The sequence below is a fragment of the Nycticebus coucang genome, chromosome 3, assembly GCF_027406575.1.
Source record: "Nycticebus coucang isolate mNycCou1 chromosome 3, mNycCou1.pri, whole genome shotgun sequence".
Taxonomy (NCBI): Eukaryota; Metazoa; Chordata; class Mammalia; order Primates; family Lorisidae; genus Nycticebus; species Nycticebus coucang.
Window position 1 is genome coordinate 63,576,743 of NC_069782.1, and position 25,579 is coordinate 63,602,321.

A 25,579-nucleotide genomic window follows, 5' to 3' on the forward strand; every position below is an offset into this window, starting at 1 on the left:
AAAAACATTCAGTGGGGAAAAGATTCCCTATTTAACAAATGGTGCTGGGTGAACTGGCTGGCAACCTGCAGAAGACTGAAATTGGACCCACACCTTTCACCATTAACTAAGATAGACTCTCATTGGATTAAATACTTAAACTTAAGACATGAAACTATAAAAATACTAGAGGAGAATGCAGGGAAAACCCTTGAAGAAATTGGTCTGGGTGAGTATTTCATGAGGAGAACCCCCCGGGCAATTGAAGCAGCCTCAAAAATACACTACTGGGACTTGATCAAACTAAAAAGCTTCTGCACAGCTAAGAACACAGTAAGCAGAGCAAGCAGACAGCCCTCAGAATGGGAGAAGATATTTGCAGGGTATATCTCTGACAAAGGTTTAATAACCAGAATCCACAGAGAACTCAAACGCATCAGCAAGAAAAACAAGGGATCCCATCGCAGGCTGGGCAAGGGATTTGAACAGAAACTTCTCTGAAGAAGACAGGCGCACGGCCTTCAGACATATGAAAAAATGCTCATCATCTTTAATCATCAGAGAAATGCAAATCAAAACTACTTTGAGATATCATCTAACTCCAATGAGACTAGCCTATATCACAAAATCTCAAGACCAGAGATGTTGGCGGGGATGCGGAGAAAAGGGAACACTTCTGCACTGCTGGTGGGAATGCAAATTAATTCATTCCTTTTGGAAAGATATATGGAGAACACTCAGAGATCTAAAAATAGATCTGCCATTCAATCCTGTAATTCCTCTGCTGGGCATATAACCAGAAGACCAAAAATCACAACATAACAAAGATATTTGTACCAGAACGTTTATTGCAGCCCAATTCATAATAGCTAAGTCATGGAAAAAGCCCAAGTGCCCATCGATCCACGAATGGATTAATAAATTGTGGTATATGTATACCATGGAATACTATGCAGCCTTAAAGAAAGATGGAGACTTTACCTCTTTCATGTTTACATGGATGGAGCTGAAACATATTCTTCTTAGTAAAGTATCCCAAGAATGGAAGAAAAAATACCCAATGTACACATCCCTACTATGAAACTAATTTGGGACTCTCACATGAAAGCTATAACCCAGCTACAACTTAACAATAGGGAGAAGTGGGAAAGGGGGGGTGGGTAGAGGGAGGGGAATCGGTGGGATCACACCTGTGGTGCATATTACAGGGGTATTTGCGAAACTTGGTAAATGTAGAATGTAAATGTTTTGGCACAGTAACTGAGATAACGCCGGAAAGGCTATGTTAACCACTGTGATAAAAATGTGTCAAATGGTTAAAAAAAAAAAAAAAAAAAGAGAGGTAACATAACAAAAGATATCTTTAAAATGGAAGAGTATAATTATGATAATGTTTATAATCCTTGTAATAACTATAAATAAATTACTCCATTTCAAAAACAAATACAGCAACAAAGAATCTCCAAAACTTCAATGTAAATTTTAAGAGAGAACATTAAAGTTTCAATCCGTGCTAAAAAAAAAAAAAAAAAAGAAACCAAATGGCTTTCTCAGGAAAAAAGAGTATACCCTGAGAAGTTTACAACGTTACCTTTCCAAATGTACTGCAGGTTTCCCCGACTAGCACTGCTCTTCATAACACCACATATGCTTGTGAACTCATCCTGAAGAACTCTTCTCACTCCTGTTCTCAACTCTTCCCCTAGTTCCAATGGAGACATGAGAACTGGTTTACATAGTTCAGAACCTGATGGAGGGAAAAATACATAAAGGAGAGGACCATGCAAGATATCATGTCCTTGAATTAGGAGACAACACTTTTTGCCTTCAGGGTTTCTGAAAATGAACAAGTGTAACTTTACAAACAGAAAACTAATTGTGCAACTTTTCCAATAAATGCAGTAAACTCATTTAAAAATCCAAGCACCAATTGTCTCTCAAATGCCCTCAAAAGACTGGGGAACCTTAAGACCTGACACCAATGTCTGATCTTGTACATGCTTAAAACCTCAAAGTTTTTAATCCATAAAGAAAATAGGATCATTTATTTAGATAGCTCTTCATTTTCACAGGGAATCCTGTACATCTGTAGTACTCAAACCCTGGGCTGCCCATAGGTACCCATCTGTGGCCTGTTGGGAATCGGGCCACACAGTAGGAGGTGAGTGGTGGGTGAGTAAGCAAAGCATCATTACAGCCACTTCCCATCACTCACTTCATCACCTGAGTTCTGCCTCTGGTCAGGTAAATGACAGAATTAGATGCTCATAGGAGCCCTGGCACAGTGGCTCATGCCTGTAATCCTAGCACTCCAGGAGCCAAGGCATGTGGATCCCTTGAGCTCAGAAGTTCAAAACCAGCCTGAGAAGACCCTTCTCTAAAAACAGCCAGGTGTTGTGGTGGGTGCCTATAGTCCCAGCTACTTGAGAGGCTGAGGCAAGAGGATTGCTTGAGCCCAGGAGTTTGAGGTTGCCGTGAGCTCAACTCAAGGTGACAAAGTGAGACTCGTTTTAAAAAAAAAAGTCTCTCATAGGAGCATGAACCCTATTGCAAATTGAGTATGCAAGGGATCTAGGTTGCACACTCTTTATGAGAATCTAATGCCTAACCCCCCTACCCCCAGTCTAAGGAAATATTGTCTTCTGTGAAATTAGTCTCTGTTACCAAAAAGGTTAGGGACTATTGCTCTATATAATAATGCCCATTGACCAGAGCCTATGTCTGTCTTATTTACCACAGTATTCTCATCTGTCAGCAAACATTTAAGCATTCATTTTCTAATGAGCTCAGTGAAGAAATTAATATTGCTCTTACCTACCGTAGTAAGATTCTTGTAGTTTTCCAAGCTTACATTTCTGTAGCGATCTCTCTGTTTTTGATCCAACAAAGTCCACTCTTCCTGAGTAAGTCCACAGCTACATCCTCAAAGGTCACTAAGTGCTAAATCATCAAATACATGCTGACTTCAGCTAAGTACCATCTTCTTTGATGGCATCTAAGAAAGATGTATGAAGGACTAAGGAAGACTAGAAACCTGCAGCACTTGTGGACCTCAGACCTCTTCTCCTATCTACAGATTATGTCTGGTATCTACATCTGGTGACACAGATTTACTAGTATCACTGGCACATGACTAAACTTACTTCACCACAACTTTACTGTGGGCTCTTGCCTTATTCCTCCCTATTTATAGGCTGCAGTTAAAACTGAGCACACTGTAGCACTATGTAAAACCTGATAACGGGGCGGCGCCTGTGGCTCAGTGAGTAGGGCGCCGGCCCCATATGCTGAGGGTGGTGGGTTCAAACCCAGCCCTGGCCAAACTGCAACAAAAAAATAGCCGGGTGTTGTGGCGGGCGCCTGTAGTCCCAGCTACTCGGGAGGCTGAGGCAAGAGAATCGCATAAGCCCAAGAGTTAGAGGTTGCTGTGAGCTGTGTGACGCCACGGCACTCTACCCAAGGGCGGTACAGTGAGACTCTGTCTTTACAAAAAAAAAAAAAAAACTGATAACAAAGGAATTATTTCCACAATGATACACAAAGTCCTTGAGATTACCCACCTTCATCTCCTTCTTATGATTCGTCATAACTAGGCAAAACAAGGAGTTAGCAAGCATGATTTAGGATCAGAATTAGCAAATGCTGAGATAAAACAAAAGCGGGCAGTAGGACGGAACCAGAAATCCTCCTGCTCGCGGACAGCACCATTTCCGGTTCCGCCTGCGTTGACGTGGGGGGCGGAGCCTCAGGAGCTTGAGTATCAGAATGACAAGAGGTGGAACCAGAACTGCAGCGGAAAAGTCCCAGAGAACTGAGTTTTGAGGACTGGATTGGAGGGAATCAGCATGAAGGACCGGGACAGGGCATCTAAGGCTTGGGAGCCAGGCGTCAGATTACTCATCAAGGCTTTCTGTATGGGCATTTCTTCTTGTTTCTTCAGCCTTCTACAGAGATGTGCACATGTTTATGAAAATAAATTTGCCAAACCATAAAATGATCTATGCTTTGATATATTCAGTCCCCTCTTTAGGCCTTTAATTTTGCTTGAGGTAGAATTCTCAAAGCATGTGAAGTATACAATTCCGTGGCTTTTGTGTATGCAAAGACTGGTGCATCCATCACCACAACTGATTTTAGAACATTTTCCTGACCACAAGAAGAAACCTCGTGAGCCATAATCTCCCACTCCTCCCACCCAGCCCCACCTCCACTACCGCAGTCCAAAGAAACAACTCATCTTTCTGTTTCTAGATTTGCCTATCCTGGCTGGACATGTCATTTAAATGGAATTACAGTACAAAATATGTGGTCATTGTGTGTGGCTGTTTCTTCACTTATCTAAAGTTTTCAGGGTACATCTATGTTGTAGTATATATCCATACTTAATTTCGTTTTATTACTAAATAATATTCCATTGTATGGCTGTATCACTATCCATTGATCAGTTGATGGACATTGGGTTTTTTCCTGTCTTTTATGGATAATACAGTACACCTCTTCCAGCGGTTCTCAACCTGTGGGTCACAACCCACAGGAACTGTATTCAAGGGCCATGGCATTAGGAAGGTTGAGAACCACTGTGTGACCTAAGGAAAATTCATATTCCTAAACACCTTGTCAATAAAAATGAGAGTAATATTTTAAAAAGTAAATCCCTAGATCAAAAATAAACCTAGAAAAAAAATTTTTTAATCTAGGGAAAGAACATCAATGTAAAGGAAAGTAGAAAAAGTTATACAGGAACTTAATACAAAGTACCCTGTTTCCCCAAAAATAAGACATCCTCGAAAAATAAGACCTACTTACAGGAAAGACAAGATGTCCCATGAAAATAACACCTAGCGTATCTTTGGGAGCACACCTTAAAATAAGACACTGTCTTATTTTCGGGGAAACAGGGTAGCATCAAGCTGGGTGTGGGGCACCAGAGACCTTTAGTCTGAACTATCAGGGAGGCTGAGAAAGGAGGATCATTTGAGCTAAGAAGTTTCAAGCTTCAGTGTCCTATTATTGCACCTGTGAATAGCCATTGCACTCCAGCCAGGGCAACATACATGGGTTGTTTGAGAGTCGGGACTGGGGGGTGAGCAGCTTTACTTAGATATAATTATCACACTACATGATTCACCCATTTAAACTGACCAGGCTCGGGTGCAGGATTTTTCTGTTGCTATGGCTACTAAGTTCTAGTCTTCTCTTCACTGTGGCATCTCCGGGGGCACCCAGGCTCCAAGCTGTGGTCTCCTCTTCACCGTAGCATCTCCAGGAGGACCCAGGTGTCTTTGCTGCAGCTTCTCTCACCTTGTGACCTGCAGGTCCTAGGAGATCTGTAGGACACCTTGGAAACAGAGAAATGGTTAAGAATAATATACTGGACTACTGGAGCAAGACGGCAGCCAAGTAACAGCTTCCTTGCATCTGGGCACCATGAGTCTGGGGAGATAGGACTCCAGGCACCTCTGGCTGGTGGGATCTGCCTATCATCCCCCCTGTGAGGATACAGGGAGTCAGCAAGAGACTTCTGGACCCCAAGAGGAGGACTAAAACAGTAGAAAAATGGCAAGTGGTCGCGTGTATTCAATCGGTCTAAACCCACCCACAACTGTAAGTTCAGTAGCAGCGAGAATGCAAACCGAAAGGCCTTACCTATGAACTGTTTTGGTGTCTTTGGACTTGGCACTCAGTTTAACTGCCTTGGGGAGAGCCTGAGCAGGAGTGTGGAGAACTTTGGCCTTTGTCTGGGGCCCCAGTCTGAGCCGCTGAGCCAGACGGAGCTAATAGTGTTTGGCTGTGGACCACAGGGAGCCATTGTGAGTGACCTGCCCTGGAAAGCTCCGCCCTCAGGGTCACAAAGCTAGAATCCAGGTGGGAGCTGGTAACCTAGCGACTGAGTAGCCTAAGGGTGGGGTCTGAGCCACCTTGCAGCCCTAAACCGCAGGGGCAGAGTGAGACTGGTTTTGACACACTGGGTAAGTGGATAGCCACTTCAGCAGTGATTCCAGCGACAAGCACTTTCCTGGGAAAGCTTCTGCTCAGCAAGTTTACAAGTTCAAAGTGCCTTTTAAGTGGCTGAAGAGAGATTCAGGGTGTCCACCTGCTGCGGTTTGAGAAATCAGCAGCCTCCAGTCGTACCAGAACTGTGATTAACATCTCATACCCCAGAAGACCACGTGTTGCCCAGACAATATTCAACAACATATACATACTGCTTTGTTTTGGGTTGTGTGTTTTTGTTTTTTGTTTTTTTTTCTTTTTTGGTTTGGTTGTTTTTTGTTTATTTTGATGTTGTTGATGTTGTTTTGTTTTTTAATTTTAACTTTTTTGTACAGATCTTTTTTCTTTCTCAATTTTTCTAGTTTAATTATAATCTCCCATTGCTGCCTTTTTCAATAACTACAACTTCATTTTTGCTAGTGCTTCTACCACTATTATTTGGTTTTTCACCCACTTTTACACCATAAAGCTTTTTGGTTGCTTGTTTTGGTCTGATTTATAGCATTTTTGTCTTTCCTCTCTACTTGGTGGGGGTGGGGTACTGTGTCTGATCAGGTTACCAAAGAGCTGCTGACCTCAAGGGAAGCCCCCAACTGGGCACCCCCAGAAGGTGGGTTTTTTTTAAGGTTGTGTCAAAGTACCCTACTGCACACCTATATTGCTCTGTCTCACTCTTTTTGTGCCTCTCTTCTTTTTGTCAATATTCCTTTTACCCACCCCCTCTCCTTTCTCGATTTTTTTTTCTTTTCACTTGGTCCTCCTTTATTTCATCCCTTTCTTGCTCTTCAACCTTCTCACCCTTCTGGTCCTCTACCAAAAGGACTCACCAAACACTTAGTACACAGGCACGAGAACTTAAAGAGCAAGAGGAAGTGAAAGGAAAATTAGGGCAACAAAACAGATAAAAGAAATCACTCATGAGGAAGAATCAGCAGAAAACTCCAGGCAACATGAAGAACCAGTCCAGAACAACTCCGCCAAGGCACCATGAGGTAGCTACTGCAGAGCATTCCACCTATAAAGAAAAGTTAGGAATGACAGAAAGGGAACTTAGAATACACATGTTGAAAACAATGATATAAATAATGGAAACAATGAAGGAAACTGCTAATAAAGTGGAAAATAACCAAAAGGAAATCCAAAAACAGAATCAAATAAGAGATGAACGAAATGAAGAATATAAAAAGGATATAGCAGAGCTGAAGGACCTGAAACAGTCAATTAGGGAACTTAAAGATGCAATGGAAAGTATCAGCAACAGGTTAGACCATGCAGAAGAAAGAATTTCAGAAGTAGAAGACAATGTTCTTGAGATAACTCAGATAGTAAAAGAGGCAGAAAAGAAGAGAGAGAAAGCAGAACGTTCACTGTCACAATTATGGGACTTTATGAAGCGTTCCAACATACGAGTTATAGGAATCCCAGAAGGGGAGGAAGAATGCCCCAGAGGAATGGAAGCCATACTAGAGAATATTATAAAAGAAAATTTCCCAAATATCACCAAAGATTCTGACACACTGCTTTCAGAGGGATATCGGACCCCAGGTCGCCTCAACTCTAACCAAGCTTCTCTAAGACACATTGTGAGGAACCTGTCCAAAGTCAAAACAAAAGAAAAGATTATGCAAGCTGCCAGGAGTAAGCGCCAGTTAACCTACAGGGGCAAATCCATCAGAGTGACCACAGACTTCTCTAATGAAACTTTCCAAGCAAGAAGACAATCGTCATCTACCTTTAATCTACTTAAACAGAACAATTTACAGCCCAGAATTCTGTACCCTGTAAAGCTCAGCTTAAAAATTGACGGAGAAATCAAATCATTTACAGATATACAAACATTGAGGAAATTCACCACAACAAGACCAGCTCTATAGGAAATACTTCAACCTATTCTGCACACTGACCACCACAATGGATCAGCAGCAAAGTAAGAATTGAGAAATTAAAGGACAGAACTTAACCTCCACACTGATGCAAAAGATAAAACTAAGCAATAGACTCTCACAAAATAAGATGAATAGAATACGACCACACTTATCAATTATCACAATAAATGTTAATGGCTTGAATTCCCCACTAAAGAGACATAGATTGGCTGACTGGATTAAAAAACACAAGCCATCCATCAGCTGTCTGCAAGAAACACACCTGGCTTCAAAAGACAAATTAAAGCTCTGAGTCAAGGGTTGGAAGACAATTTCTCAGGCAAATGGAATTCAGAAGAAAAGAGGAGTTGCAATCTTATTTTCAGATATATGTGGATTTAAAGCAACTAAAGTCAAAAAAGACAAAGAGGGTCACTTTATATTTGTCAAGGGAAAAATAAAAACAAGAAGATGTTTCAATTCTAAATATTTATGCACCCAATTTAAATGCTCTCAGATTCTTGAAACAGACCTTACTCAGTCTGAGCAATATGATATCTGATAATACCATAATGACAGGGGACTTTAACACTCCTCTTACAGAGCTGGACAGATCCTCTAAACAGAAAGTAAACAAAGATATAAGAGATTTAAATGAGACCCTAGAACAACTGTGCTTGATAGATGCATATAGAACACTCCATCCCAAAGATAAAAAATATACATTCTTCTCATCACCCCATGGAACATTCTCCAAAATTGATCATATCCTGGTACACAAAACAAATATCAACAGAATCAAAAGAATTGAAATTTTACCTTGTATCTTCTCAGACCATAAGGCACTAAAGGTGGAACTCAACTCTAACAAAAACGCTCGACCCCACACAAAGGCATGGAAATTAAACAATCTTCTGTTGAATAACAGATGGGTGCAGGAAGAAATAAAACAGGAAATCATTAACTTCCTTAAGCATAACAACAATGAAGACACAAGCAACCAAAACCTGTGGGATACTGCAAAAGCAGATTTGAGCGGAAAATTTATCGCTTTAGATGCCTACATTCGAAAAACAGAAAGAGAGTGCATCAACAATCTCACAAGCCATCTTATGGAATTGGAAAAAGAAGAACAATCTAAGCCTAAACTCAGTAGAAGGAAAGAAATCTCCAAAATCAAATCAGAAATCAATGAAATTAAAAACAAAAGAATCATTCAGAAAATTAATGAAACAAGAAGTTGGTTTTTTGAAAAAATAAATAAAATAGATAAACCATGGGCCAGACTAATGAGAAATAGAAAAGTAAAATCTCTAGTAACCTCAATCAGAAATGATAAAGGGGAAATAACAACTGATCCCACAGAAATACAAGAGATCATCTCTGAATACTACCAGAAACTCTATGCCCAGAAATTTGACAATGTGAAGGAAATGGATCAATATTTGGAATCACATCCTCTCCCTAGACTTAGCCAGGAAGAAATAGAGCTCCTGAACACACCAATTTCAAGCACTGAGATCAAAGAAACAATAAAAAAATCTTTCAACCAAAAAATGCCCTGGTCCAAATGGCTTCACACCAGAATTCTATCAAACCTTCAAGGAAGAGCTAATTCCTGTACTGGAGAAATTATTCCAAAAAATTAAGGAAGAAGGAATCTTCCCCCAATACATTCTATGAAGCAAATATCACCCTGATACCAAAACCAGGAAAAGACCCAAACAAAAAGCAGAATTTCAGACCAATCTCACTCATGAATATAGATGCAAAAATTCTCAAAAATACTCCTAGCCAATAGATTATAGCTTACCATCAAAAAAGTCATTCATCATTATCAAGTAGGCTTCATCCCAGGGATGCAAGGCTGGTTTAACATACGCAAGTCCATAAACGTTATCCACCATATTAACAGAGGCAAATATAAAGATCATATGATCCGGGCGGCGCCTGTGGCTCCTTGAGTAGGGCGCCAGCCCCATATGCCGAGGGTAGCGGGTTCAAACCCAGCGCCGGCCAAACTGCAACAAAAAAATAGCCAGGCGTTGTGGTGGGCGCCTGTGGTCCCAGCTGCTCGGGAGGCTGAGGCAAGAGAATCGCATAAGCCCAAGAGTTAGAGGTTGCCATGAGCCATGTGACGCCATGGCACTCTACCTGAGGGCGGTACAGTGAGACTCTGTCTCTACAAAAAAAAAAAAAAAAAGATCATATGATCCTCTCAATAGATGCAGAAAAAGCATTTGATAAAATCCAGCATCCTTTTCTAATTAGAACACTGAAGAGTGTAGGCATAGGTGGCACATTTCTAAAACTGATTGAAGCTATGTATGACAAACCCACAGCTAATATTTTACTGAATGGGGTAAAACTGAAAGCTTTTCCTCTTAGAACTGGAACCAGACAAGGTTGTCCTCTGTCACCTTTACTATTCAACATAGTGCTGGAAGTTCTAGCCAATACAATTAGGCAAGACAAGGAAATAAAGGGAATCCAAATGGGAGCAGAGGAGGTCAAACTCTCCCTCTTTGCTGACGACATGATCTTATACTTAGAGAACGCCAAAGACTCAACCACAAGACTCCTAGAAGTCATCAACAAATACAGTAATGTTTCAGGATACAAAATCAATGTCCACAAGTCAATACCTTTTGTATACACCAGTAACAGTCAAGATGAGAAGCTGATTAAGGACACAACTCCCTTCACCATAGTTTCAAAGAAAATGAAATACCTAGGAATATACCTAATGAAGGAGGTGAAGGACCTCTACAAAGAAAATTATGAAATCCTCAGAAAGGAAATAGCAGAGGATATTAACAAATGGAAGAACATACCATGCTCATGGATGGGAAGAATCAACATTGTTAAAATGTCTATACTTCCCAAAGCAATCTACCTATTCAATGCCATTCCTATCAAAATACCAACATCATACTTTCAAGATTTGGAGAAAATGATTCTGTGTTTTGTATGGAACTGGGAAAAAACCCATATAGCTAAGGCACTTCTTAGTAATAAAAATAAAGCTGGGGGCATCAGCATACCAGATTTCAGTCTGTACTACAAAGCCATAATGGTCAAGACAGCATGGTACTGGACAAAAACAGACATATAGACACTTGGAATCAAATTGAAAACCAAGAAATGAAACTAATATCTTACAACCACCTAATCTTCGATAAACCAAACAAGAACATACCTTGGGGGAAAGACTCCCTATTCAATAAATGGTGTTGGGAGAACTGGATTTCTACATGTAAAAGACTGAAACTGGACCCACACCTTTCCCCACTCACAAAAATTGATTCAAGATGGATAAAGGACTTAAATCTAAGGCATGAAACAATAAAAATCCTCAAAGAAAGCATAGGAAAAACACTGGAAGATATTGGCCTGGGGAAAGATTTCATGAAGAAGACTGCCATGGCAATTGTAACAACAACAAAAATAAACAAATGGGACTTCATTAAACTGAAAAGCTTCTGTACAGCTTAGGAGACAATAACCAAAGCAAAGAGACAACCTACACAATGGGAAAGGATATTTGCATATTTTCAATCAGACAAAAGCTTGATAACTAGGATCTATAGAGAACTCAAATTAATCCACATAAAAAAAGCCAACAATCCTATATATCAATGGGCAAGAGACATGAATAGAACCTTCTCTAAAGATGACAGACGAATGGATAACAAACACATGAAAAAATGTTCATCATCTCTATATATTAGAGAAATGCAAATCAAAACAACCCTGAGATATCATCTAACCCCAGTGAGAATGGCCCACATCACAAAATCTCAAAACTGCAGATGCTGGCGTGGATGTGGAGAGAAGGGAACACTTTTACACTGCTGGTGGGACTGCAAACTAGTACAACCTTTCTGGAAGGAAGTATGGAGAAACCTCAAAGCACTCAAGCTAGACCTCCCATTTGATCCTGCAATCCCATTACTGGGCATCTACCCAGAAGGAAAGAAATCCTTTTATCATAAGGACACTTGTACTAGACTGTTTTTTGCAGCTCAATTTATAATCGCCAAAATGTGGAAACAGCCTAAATGCCCACCAACCCAGGAATGGATTAACAAGCTGTGGTATATGTACACCATGGAATACTATTCAGCTATTAAAAAAAATTGGAGACTTTACATCCTTCATACTAACCTGGATGGAAGGGAAGACATTATCCTTAGCAAAGCATCACAAGAATGGAGAAGCATGAATCCTATGTACTCAATTTTGATATGAGGACAATTAATGACAATTAAGGTTATGGGGGGGAGGAAAAGCAGAAAGAGGGACGGAGGGAGGGGGGTGGGGCCTTGGTGTGTGTCACACTTTATGGGGGCAAGACATGATTGCAAGAGGGACTTTACCTAACAATTGCAATCAGTGTAACCTGGCTTATTGTACCCTCAATGAATCCCCAACAATAAAAAAAAAAAAAGAAAGTTTTAAAGACAGTAAGAATGATATCTCTTTGTCCTTTTTAGGGATAAACTTTGGACTCAGTCTCTTTTTCTTTTTTAGATGAATTAAAATTATTAATGACAATATATGTTAGGACAGACCAATGTCTTATACATTAGGACAGACCAATGCTTTATAAAGTTTTAGTAAAGTTTCTCTAAAAGTCTATATAAATAGTGGGGGAGGATAGTTAAACTTTATTTTCCTAGAGGCGAGGTAGTTGTGGACTACACAGGGCGTTGTATTTTACCTTTTACTTCAAAGTTGGAGTTAACAAAAGTAGGTTCATTGTCAGAGCCTGCTCTTCCCCTGCATGTTCATTCCTCTATTGGTGGGCTGCTATCACAGAGGACCACCGTGGGACCTTCCTGCCACCCTACTGGGCCCTCCTGTCCATGTAATTAGTATGGGAGGGCTCTTAGGGAATGGCAGGAGTCAGAGTGCTGGGGAGCACTCTCATCAGGGAACCAGAATGTTGCAGGAAACAGTGAATTAAAATAAACAGACATTTATATTAACAATATAGAGGAAGAAACCTCTAATTGCTGACAAAACTAGAACTCAGGTGTCTCAAGTTATAAAATGCTGAGTTCTAGGGAACCTTTTTAAACTCTTTTATATTTGTTCTCTTTTTCTCTTCGGTTTACATTTACTTTTACATTTTCATATTCTCAAAACCAGAACCAGAACACTTTGTCATATAGTTTTTAACAGGCCCGTGGGTGATCTAACACTCTGAGTTTTTATTGGATGCCCACTTTCATTTTAATGGTTTTTTTGGTGACGGGTGCAAATATACATTTTTGTGAGCCCCCAACTGACCAGTAGGGCTGAGGCTTCTCATGCCTCCAAAAGCTTTTGACAGGCCAATATTCCCGCAACCTGAGGTCCCTGTCTCTTTGGCCTTCCCTCAGAGGCTCTATACAAACAACAATTGAATTCAATAAACAGTTACATATTTATCTAATAATTTACAACAAATAAGCACAGCAAAAATACTATGAATAATTATATTAATGTCTGCTGACATTAGCCAAAATTAGATGTTAAAGTGGCTTACCTCTGGAGGAAGACTTACAGGTGAATTTAAGAGTGATCATCAGCCGGTCTCCTGAGGAGCTACAGGTTCTCAGGGGACCCTGGGATGTTTCCAGGGGGCGCCTCCCCTCAGAGGGACACAGCCTGCCCACCTCCTGGAGGTCACCTGAGAATCAGCACAATAAGAACCAAACAGAGTAACGCCAAAAGGCTGCTGTTTTGTTTTTTGTTTTTTTTTTCTTTTTTATAAAATCATAGCTGTGTACATTAGTATGATCATGGGGCACTATACACTTGGTTCATAGACTGTTTGACACACTTTCATCAAACTAGTTAACATAGCTTTCGTGGCATTTTCTTAGTTACTTTGTTAAGACCTTTACATTCCACTTTTATTAGGATTCACATATTCCCTTGAAGATGTACTGCAGGTGTAATCATATTAATCCCCCTCCCTCCGCCTACCTCCCCCCTCCCTCTCTTCCATTTCCCCCTTCTCCCTATACTTAGGTTGTAACTGGGTTATAGCTTTCATGTGAAGGTCCTACATTAGTTTCATAATAAGGGTGAGTACATTGGGTACTTTTTCTTCCATTCTTGAGACACTTTACTAAGAAGAATATGTTCCAGCTCCATCCATGTAAACATGAAAGAGGTAAAGTCTCCATCTTTCTTTAAGGCTGCATAATATTCCATGGTGTACATATACCAAAATTTATTAATGCATTCATGGATCGATGGGCACTTAGGCTTTTTCCATGACTTAGCAATTATGAATAGGGCTGCAATAAATATTCTAATACAAATATCTTTGTTATGATGTGATTTTTGGTCTTCTGGGTATATGCCCAGTAGAGGGATTACAGGATTGAATGGCAGATCTCTTTTTTGATCTCTAAGTGTTCTCCATATCTCTTTCCAAAAGGAATGGATTAATTTGCGATTCCACCAGCAGTGCAAAAGTGTTCCCTTTTCTCCACATCCATGCCAACATCTCTGGTCTTGGGATTTTGTGATGTAGGCTAGTCTCAATGGAGTTAGATGATATCTCAAAGTAGTTTTGATTTGCATTTCTCTGATGATTAAAGATGATGAGCATTTTTTCATGTCTGAAGGCCATGTGCCTGTCTTCTTCAGAGAAGTTTCTCTTCAAGTCCTTTGCCCAGCCTGCGATGGGATCCCTTGTTCTTTTCTTGCTAATGCGTTTGAGTTCTCTGTGGATTCTGGTTATTAAACCTTTGTCGCAGACATAACCTGCAAATATCTTTTCCCATTCTGAGGGCTGTTTGCTTGCTTTACTTACTGTGTTCTTGGCTGTGCAGAAGCTTTTTAGTTTCATTAAGTCCCAATAGTGTATTTTTGAAGCAGCTTCAATTGCCCGGGGGGGGTCCTTCTCATGAAAAACTCACCCAACCCAATTTCGTCAAGGGTTTTCCCTGCACTCTCTTCTAGTATTTTTATAGTTTCATGTCTTAGGTTTAAATCTTTAATCCAGTGAGAGTCTATCTTTGTTAATGGTGAGAGGTGTGGGTCCAGTTTCAGTCTTCTACAGGTTGCCAGCCAGTTCACCCAGCACCATTTGTTAAATAAGGAATCTTTTCCCCATTGAATGTTTTTAATTGGCTTGTCAAAGATTAAATAATGGTAAGCAGCTGGATTCATCTCTTGGTTCTCTATTCTGTTCCAGAAGTCTACTTCTCTGTTTTTGTGCCAGTACCATGCTGTTTTGATCACTGTCGATTTGTAGTATAGTCTGAGGTCTGGTAGCGTTATTCCTCCTGCTTTGTTTATATTTTTGAGTAATGTCTTGGCTATTTGAGGTTTTTTCTGATTCCATATAAAACGAAGTATTGTTTTTTCAAGATCTCTAAAGTATGACAGTGAAGCTTTAATGGCGATTGCGTTGAAATTATATATTGCTTTGGGTAGTATGGACATTTTAACAATTTTGATTCTTCCCAACCATGAGCATGGTATATTTTTCCATTTGTTAACATTCTCAGCTATCTCTTTTCTTAGAGTTTCATAGTTCTCTTTATATAGATCTTTCACGTCCTTTGTTAGATAAACTCCCAAGTATTTCATCTTCTTTGGCACTACTGTGAATGGGATAGAGTCCTTAATTGTTTTTTCAACTTGACTATTGTTGGTATATATAAAGGCTACCGATTTATGAATGTTGATTTTGTAACCAGAGATGCTGCTGTATTCTATGATCCCTTCTAAGAGTTTTGTAGTAGAGTCCCGAGTATTTTCCAGATATACAATCATATCATCTGCGAAGAGAGAAAGTTTGATCTCTTCTGACCCTATGTGGATACCCTTGATCACCTTTTCTTACCTAATTGCGGTGGCTAAAACTTCCATTGCAATATTGAAAAGCAATGGAGACAATGGGCAGCCTTGTCTGGTTCCAGATCTGAGTGGAAATGATTCCAATTTTACTCCATTCAATATGATATTGGCTGTAGGTTTCCTGTAGATGGCCTCTATCAGTTTAAGAAATGTCCCTTCTATACCAATTTTCTTAAGTGTTCTGATCATGAAGGGATGTTGGATGTTATCAAAAGCTTTTTCTGCATCAATTGAGAGAATCATATGGTCTTTGTTTTTTAATTTGTTTATGTGCTGAATTACATTTATAGATTTATGTATATTGAACCAGCCTTGAGACCCTGGGATAAAACCGACTTGGTCATGATGTATGATTTGTTTGATATGTTGCTGGACTCTGTTTGTTAGAATCTTGTTGAATATTTTTGCATCTATATTCATTAGTGATATTGGTCTATAATTTTCTTTTCTTGTTGGGTCTTTTCCTGGTTTGGGGATCAGGGTGATGTTTGCTTCATAGAACGTGTTGGGTAGTCTTCCTTCTATTTCTACCTTTTGGAACAGGTTGAGTAATATAGGTACTAATTCCTCTTTAAATGATTGGTAGAATTCTGAAGTATAACCATCTGGTCCCGGGCTTTTCTTTTTGGGGAGATTTTGTATGGTTAATGTTATTTTCGAACTTGATATGGGCCTGTTCAACATTTCCACTTGATTTTGGTTAAGTCTTGGAAGGTGATGACCAAGTAATGGTCAATTTCTTTCAGATTTTCGTATTTCTGAGAATAAAGTTTCTTGTAATATTCATTAAGGATTTTTTTGATTTCTGAGGAGTCTGTTGTTATTTCATCTTTGTTATTTCTGATTGATAAGATTAGAGATTTTACTCTTTTTTTCCTGATTAGGTTGGCCAAAGGTTTATCTATTTTGTTGACCTTTTCAAAAAACCAGCTTTTTGATTTATTGATCTGGTGTATTATTCTTTTGTTTTCAATTTCATTTAGTTCTGCTCTGATTTTGGTTATTTCTTTTCTTCTACTGGATTTGGGGTTGGAGTATTCTTCCATTTCCAGTCTCTTGAGATGTCCCATTAAGTTGCTTACTTCCTCTCTTTCCATTCTCCTGAGGAAGGCTTGCAGTGCTATAAATTTCCCTCTTAGAACTGCCTTTGCTGTGTCCCAGAGGTTCTGATAGTTCGTGTCTTCATTGTCGTTTTGTTCCAGAAATTTGGCAATTTCCTTCTTGATCTCATCTGTGACCCAGCTGTCATTCAGCATAAGGTTAACTTCCATGTTTTTGTATGAGTATGCAGATTCCCTTTGTTACTCAGCTCAAGTTTTATTCCATGATGGTCCAAGAAGATGCATGGAATAATTTCTATTTTATTTAAATTTACTGAGGTTAGACTTGTGACCTAAGATGTGATCAATTTTGGAGTAAGTTCCGTGGGCTGATGAGAAGTATGTGTATTCAGTTTTGTTGGGATGAAATGTTCTGTAGATGTCTGCTAAATCTAAATGCTGGATGGTTAGTTTTAAATCTAGAATTTCTTTACTCAGCTTTTTGTTGGAGGATCAATCCATCACTGCCAAAGGAGTGTTAAAATCTCTGACTGTTATAGAGTTGGAGGAAATCAAGTTGCTCATGTCTGTTAGAGTTTCTCTTATAAATTGAGGTGCATTCTGGTTGGGTGCATAGATATTAATAATTGAAATCTCATCATATTGAGTCTTACCCGTAACAAATATGAAGTGACCATACTTGTCCTTCCTTACTTTTGTTGGTTTAAAGCCTATTGTATCCACAAATAAAATTGCAACACCTGATTTTTTCTGGTTACCATTTGCTTGAAATATGGATGACCACCCTTTCACTCTGAGTCTGTATTTGCCTTTTAAGTTAAGATGTGACTCTTGTATGCAACAAATGTCTGGCCTGAGTTTTTGTGTCCAGTCAGCTAACCTATGTCTCTTTAGAGGGCAGTTTAAGCCATTCACATTAATGGAGAGTATTGATAAGTTTGGTGAAATTTTAGGTATTGAGTTTTTTGAAAGTCCAGTGGGCATTTTTAATCCTTTTGCCATTGTGGAAGTTGGATTTTGATCAGAAGTTTCTGAGTGAGTTTACTTTTGTAATAGAGAATTGGGTTGGTTATTATGGAGGATAGGTCTGAGAATATCCTGAAGAGCTGGTTTGTTTATGGCAAATTTCTTTTTCATATGAATGTCATTAAAGTATTTAATTTCTCCATCATAAATGAAACTCAGTTTAGCTGGGTACAAGATCCGGGGTTGAAAGTTATTTTGCTTGAGGAAATTAAACGTTGATGACCACCCTCTTCTGGCTTGAAAAGTTTCAGCAGAGAGATCTGCAGTCATTCTAATGTTCTTTCCTTTGAAGGTAATAGTTTTCTTTCACCTGGCCTCTTTGAGAATTTTCTCCTTCATATCAACTTTAGTGAAGTTAATTATGATATGCTGGGAGATGTCTTATTGGGGTTGAGTTGTGCTGGGGTTCTGAAGCTATCTGCTATCTGAATTGCAGGTTCTCTAGGCATGTCTGGGAAATTCTCTTTCATAATTTCATGCAGAAGGGCCTCTGTGCCCAGTGAGGTTACTTCATCTGTTTCAGGAATTCCTATGAGTCAGATATTTGCCTTCTTCGAGTTATCCCAGAGCTCTCTGAGTGAGTGATCCATTTTTGCTCTCCATTTCTCTTCCTCTTTGAGAGTTTGGGAGCGTTCAAAGGCTTTATCTTCGATGTTGGAGATCCTTTCTTCTGCTTGGTCCATTCTGTTGCTAAGGGATTCTACTGTATATTTCATATCTTTGAGGGCTGCAAATTCTTGCTTCACTGTGTCTAAGTCTTTGGTGGTTTTGTCTTTAAATTCATTAAATTCTTGAGACAGCTTTTGAATTTCTCCACGAATTCCTATTTCCATTTTGTTAATCTTGTTCGCCATCCAAATTCTGAATTCGATTTCTGACATCTCAGCCAGTTGTTTGTGAATGGGATCTTCAATTACATCTGCCATAACTTTCCTTGGGGGGGTTGATCTATCTGGTTATTCATGTTACCAGAGTTTTTCTGCTGATTCCGCCCCATGATTGTTTTACTCCCTTTGATTTCTCCCCTGGTGTTTTGTCGAGGACCCGTACAGTGCTGTGGCCTGAGAAACTGGGGCCCTGTTTGGTGTAGAGGGGCTAAGTGGTTCTGTCTTGTTTTCAGCTAGTTTCTATTTGACCCTAGTGAAACAGTTACTCTGGGTTGAAGTCTCAGCTGTGGAGAAATACCAGCAATTAAGTCACCCCACCCACTACAGGCAACAAATGGAAAACGAAAATCAAACCTTCCTACAACCACACACTCAGGGCACCACCTGGATAGTCCCCTGGTGAGTGGCTCAGTTCAAAAGGTCCAAATCAGTTGTCTCAGTCAGCAGCTGCCTCGGGTGGGAGAGTTCAAGAGGTCCCTGGGTACTGGATCAGTGGGGTCTGGTGACTCCTTTAATATGGCTTGCTCCAGTGCTTCATGGAGTCAGGAAGAGCCACCCAGTAAATAGATCAGTCTGGGAAGATTGATGCCTCCTTCCCCTCCTTGCAGCTCTGTCACACCCAGTCGCTGCTATCCCCACAGGGCTGTGACCCAGTCAGTTGTCTGCAGTAAGCAGATACTCCAGGGGTTTGCAACTGCCTAAGTCACAGGGTAGTCTGTGTCTGCTCATCTAGGCCGCTACTCTCTGTCTTTATCCAGCAGGGGATGGTGTGGCCTGTCAACCTCGGGCACTTGATGTAGGCTGGAGGTGTTCACTCAGTTCCAGCCCCACCCTTAGTTTATGTTACTGGGTGAACCGAACAACCCTGTGGGAGTTTGTTTCTGACCCTGCTAGATTATTCTGCAGAGGAGAGGCTGATTTGAGTTCCCAGAACCTGTGCCTCAGGCCCTGTCTTTAGTCCTGCGGGTTTGTATTTGCAGCACAATCAGTTGTCGGCTGTAGCCTCTTGGCCTCCTTTGTCTATAGGCTGGTGATCCACTGAGGGCCAGGTGCATCTTAGGCTCAGTCAAGTGGTCCTCTGGATCAGCCCCACCTTGGGAGTTTCCTGGCTCTGCAGGTGTGTTTTCTAGTCTCCGTGTTCCACCCAGGTCAGTGCCGCCTCAGGCAAACCCTTTACTCATGGGGCCTGTGTTTCAGTCTCAGGTCTGTTCCATGGTGCTTGCCATCTGAGAAGATGCTCGGCCTCATCTGGTTGCCCAAGAAGATAGGAGGAGAGGCTATGGGATATCTAGGGGTGCGCCTTGTTATTGCTGAAGATGGCTGTTGCTCTGCACCTCAGGGCACCACCGCTTCAGTGTAATTCCCTCTTAGCCGACCATCGTCTTCTCACTCCTTTGCTACAGATTTAGCACTGGCCAGCTGCAGTCTAGTTCCTGTCTGCACCTCTTGAGAGTTCACCCAAGAATCCGGACTCCTGGCGGGGCAGGTCTCCAGATCACGGAGTGAGAGTGGAGGGGAGTGTTAGGAGCTCAGAGTTGCAGGTCGTAACACCAAGCTCATTTAGACCAAATGAACAAACAAACAGATACAAAGGTTACCAGGCACATGGGCCCATAGATACAGAGACAGACGGAAACACATAGACATACAGGTAACAGCCACGACAACAGCAATATAAGAACAACTGCAATAAAAATAGTGACAATCGTAAAATAAATTGAAAGAACGAAAAAAGAGAGAGAGAAAAGTGGTGTTATTAGGAACGTTAAATGAGGAGAAAGAAGAAATTAAAATTAGAAGACATAGAAATAAAAAATATATTTATATAAAAAGTAATAATAAAAAATTATCAAAATCTCCTCTAAGAAAATGGTGAGGAAAAAACAGACAAAAACAAAAAAAACAAAAAAAAAAACACGAAAACCAAAAAAAAAAAGGCACCAACTACAAAAATATTCTTGCGTGTAGAAATATACCTCTATTTATCTATATGTCTGTCCTAGAGATCAACTTTCGTTGGAATATATTCATACTGCAATATACTTTCTGGACACCAGGTGGCGCTGTGAGTCGTTCCGAGGCTTATATCTGATTTACAGTTTATACTGTTACCATGGTAACCACCGATGGTGGCCGATAGCCATTTTGGAATTTCTGCAAAAGTTTGTCTCCTAAGAATTGTGTAACCTCGGCTGTTCTTTTCCAGACAGCACTTGAGACCAACCTTCCCACTCAGTGCAGGTGTCCATGCTTCTCAAGTCTTTCCACTCTGTTCCCAGGTTCTCTTGCAAACTGGCGACTGCAATGGGCTGTAGGGGGAGTGGTGCTGAGTTCACACGGTTGTTGGCTGGCTTGCGGTTTTATCTGTTGTAGCTGGCTCCTAGGGCTGAAGCCAAGTTCGCGGCCTCAGCAGCTAAAGCCGGGTCCACAGCTTCAGTAGTTTCCCGGCTTTAGCAGCCAAAGCTGGGTCTGCAGCTTCAAGCCGGGTCCCAGGGTTGGAGCATTCAGGGGACTTATTCTGGGTTTTATGGTTCAGAGTTTCTCTTTTGGATTGGCGCCCGCCAGTTCGCTGCGCAGCCTAAACCGCCAGCCCCCTCCAATGCCTGGGGGAAAGGTGCCCGCCCTTTGGGGTAGTTCAAAATGTCTGTTTCCCAGGCAGGATCCCTTCCCTTCAATTGTCCAACAGTTTTCCCAGCTCCCTGTGGTTTTGAGTGGCTCTCCTTTCGGATGCCTCCCTCAGTTCAGGAATAATTATTTGTCAATTGGGTTTTGTCAGCATTTACAAGCTGCTGACCTCCACAGGGGAGGGGCCTGCTGGCCGGCATGGTAGAGCAGGGAAGAATCTCTACAACAGGGTCTGTGATTTTAAATTACCCCTCATATATAGCAATCCGCCAGTTCGCTGGGCATCTCCAGCTGTCTGTCCACTCCAATAATCCACACACAGGGAAGGTCCAGACTGCCTTTCATCTCACCTGATGGCTTGGGAGAGGTGGGCTACACATCCGTCCTGTCTGCCATCATGCTCTGCCCCCCTGTTGTTTTTTTTTTTAAAGTAAAGAAGACTATTTTTTTTCTTTAATTCCAAATGAGTAATTAACCTTGGGTTTTCTGCTGAATGCCAGCACCTTATCTCAAGACTATTTATAACATAGCAACCACAGTTTTTTGGCAGCCAAAAAGAATAGCTTTAACTAACTTTGTAGTAATTCTTTAATTGCTGGAAAGAGAGGGTTTTAACTGCAACTGGGTTGTAGGGCAGTGGAAGACATAAGGGATAATACAAATTATACATTGACACATTGACAGACTACAAGAAAATAGAGATGTTGACATCTAAACTTGGAATTGACTAATTTTTGAAAGGAATTCTGACAAACCATTGGAAACAGCAAACACAAATTTGACAAAAAACTTACCCATACCAGCTAAACAAACCAAAGACCCACTCTCTGTGAATCCTAAGAGGAAAATTTAACAGACCAAGACTCACCTTTGGTGAGTATAAAAGAGAAGAACCAGACAAAATGAAGACCCACCTTCTGTGACTCCTAGAAGGAAAAACTTGAGACAGATTAGAGACTCACAAACTTAGATAGACTAAAGACAGACCAAGGACAAAGAAGACTGACAGTTTTTACACAATCTCACTGACATGGGAGACTCACCCACTATGAGTCCCATGAAGAAAAAGGACAGACTCACACTCTGAAGAGGAGAAACCAACAGAATCACATTTTGTGAGTCTAGAGATGAGAAACCAAAGGGAGGGACAATTTTCACGAAAAGACTGACAAATTTTACACACATTCATTCATTTACTCAGAGACTTCATACTTGGGACTTAAGTCTCACCAAAACCCCCGGGGCTCACCCCCTGTGAGCCCCCAAGACACAAGATACAGGACCTGCATACTCACACTCTGTGAGTCCAAAGAGAAAAACCAGACTAGACAAAGACAGACAAAACCAAACAAAGGACAGACCAGAGACTCACACACCCCATGAGTCTGAGACTAAGTTTAAATCAAAGTTAGACAAAACTAAACTAAAGACAGATCAAAGACTCACACACCCCGTGAGTCCAGATAAGACAGACCAGATGACTTGCCCCCGCAAGTCCAGACCAGATGACCCATAAACCCTGTGAGTCCAGACCAATGACAGATATAGACCAGATGACTCGCCCCAGCAAGTCCAGACCAGATGACCCACAAATCCCTTGAGTCCAGACCAGTGACCCACTACAGTGTCCTGTGCAGGCCAGGAGGGGAAGTTAATGTCAAGTCTGACCTTCCCTCATTCCCCAGACACCAGACAACTGTAGTCCCCAGACAGAAGGATAGAGCTGGTGTTTTCTTACCTCCAGAGGTCAAAAGACTTAGCGGGGCTGATGGTTCCTCCCCAAACTCTCTAGAGAACAGACAGATTGTACAAACTCACCTGGGTGTTACTGATTAATCACCAATTCAGAAGTTTTGGAAACCTATGCCCTGGCTCCACACGAGGACTCTGGGGCAGAGGAACATCTTCTCCAAGGCCTTTCCCTAGAGCCATGGGGTGGCAGTGGGCCTAGGTGGGGGTCTGGGGTGGCAAAATCTCACTGGGGCCTCCATAAATGTTGTAATTATTTGCCACCTGTAAGAAAGACTGAGGCCCCACTTCAGGTATAAATCAGATGGTGAAGTATAGGCATGTGACATCATGCCTAGCTAATTTTTCAGGGGGTACAATAAAGAAGTGAAAAGACAACCTCCTGAAAATATTTGGTTTTTGTTTGTTTGCTTGTTTTTTGAGACAGAGTCTCACTCTGTTGCCCAGGGTAGAGTATCCTGGTATCATAACTCACAGCAACCTCAAACTCTTGGGCTCAAGCGATCCTCTTGTCTCAGCCTCCCAAATAGCTGGGACTATAGGCGCCTACCACAACACCCAGCTGAGAGAAAATATTTGGAAATCATATGTATGATAAGGCACTTGCATCTAGAATATATAAAAAACTCTTAGAATTGAATAATAAAATGATAAATAAGACAAAATAATGCAAAGGTTTGAGTAGATTGGATAAGACATATAAATAGCCAATAAGTTATGAAAAGACGCTCAAGTAAATCACTGGAGGAAATTAAAAACAAAACTACAATTTCATACCACTTCACACCAACTAGAATGGTCATAAGAATACTTTTAAATAAAAGACTAAATCAATGTTGGCATGGATGGAAAAACTGGCACCTTTTTAAATAACTTCAGATTAATATGAGGGTAAAAAACTGGAACCTTATACACTGCTGGTGAGATTGTAAGTGGTACAGCCACTTTGGCAAAAAATCTGATTCTTCCTCAAAAAGCTAAACATGTATCACAATATGATCTAGCAATTCTATTTCTAGATATATATCCAAGGGAAATTAAAACATGTCTGCACAAAAATTATTTCATAACATTATTTACGTTGGCCAAAAATTAGAAACAATGCAAATGTATACCAATAAAGAATGAATAAATTAAAAGTCTTATGTCTATATAGTGAAATATTATTCAGCAATTAAAAGTGATAAAATACTGATTCATGGTATAATTATGGATTAACCTTGAAAACTTTGTGTTATGTAAAACAAAACAAGTCAAAAAAGACCGTATGTTACTATTATTTTTTGAGACAGAGTCTCACTCAGTTGCCCAGGCTAACATGCTATGGTGTTACAGCTCACAGCAATCTCAAACTCCTGGGCTAAGTGATCCTCTTGCCTCAGCCTCCTGACTAGCTGGTGTCATACCCAGCAAAGAGACCCCTAAAGGCCCCTAACTGTCTCAGCCTGAGTCCCCGCACATTCAACCCCCACCTTGGGTTAATTCTGAGAACAGGTTTCAGAATAAAACAAGGAAGTTCCCTGAGTTCCCAAGAACTCCTAGCAACAGGTAACAATGGGAAAACTTACCCCAACTCCCTAGCAATGGGTAAACAATAGTGAAAAATTAGCTAGGCATGATGTCACATGCCTATACTTCTAGCAACTCAGAAGAGTGACATGGGAGGATTGCTTGAACCCAGGAGGTCAATGCTTCAGTGAGTTATGATCACACTAGTGGACTACAGACTGAATGACAGAGTAAAATCCTGCCCTCATTAAAAAAAAAAGCAATGGCCTAAATCTACCCAACAAATAATGATATAATAGTAAAGGAAACTTATTTACAATGAAATATAAAGATATTTAAGATTAAATCTGTCAGGAACAGTAAAAACCTACATGAAGAACATTTTTTTTTAGACAGAGCCTCACTCTGTTGCCCTGGGGTTGAGTGCCATAGCATCATAGCTGATAGCAACTTCAACCTCTTGGGCTCCAGCAATCCTCCTGTTTCAGCCTTCCGAGTAGGTGAAACTAGGGCCCACCATACCACCCAGCTAGTTTTTCTGTTTTCAGCTGAGACAGAGTCTTTCTTGGCTCAGGCTGTTCTAGAACTTCTGAGCTCAGGCAAGGCACCCATCTCAGCCTCCCACATTGGAGGTATTACAGGTGTGAGCCATCATGCCGGGCCCATGATGAAACTTTAAAACATTCTTGAAAGACACAAAATAAACATGAACAAATTGAAAAATTCCTTGTTCTTCAATAAGATGACTTAATATAACAAAGATAGCAATTCTCCATAGGTTAATTCAGCAATGAAACATCCCCATAAAAGTACCACCACACTTTGAGGGAGTTATACAAGTTGATTTAAAAGTTCATATGAGCCCTCAGAATGGGAGAAGATATTTGCAGGGTATAACTCTGACAAAGGTTTAATAACCAGAATCCACAGAGAACTCAAACGCATCAGCAAGAAAAAAACAAGGGATCCCATCGCAGGCTGGGCAAGGGATTTGAAGAGAAACTTCTCTGAAGAAGAC

General features: G+C 40.7%; 1 pseudogene; it reads right to left on the reverse strand.

Moving 5' to 3' along the window:
- Positions 1–13,464, reverse strand: part of LOC128580426 (zinc finger protein 846-like) — a 60,644-nt pseudogene extending 47,180 nt beyond the window's left edge.
- Positions 13,465–25,579: the final 12,115 nt, after the last annotated feature.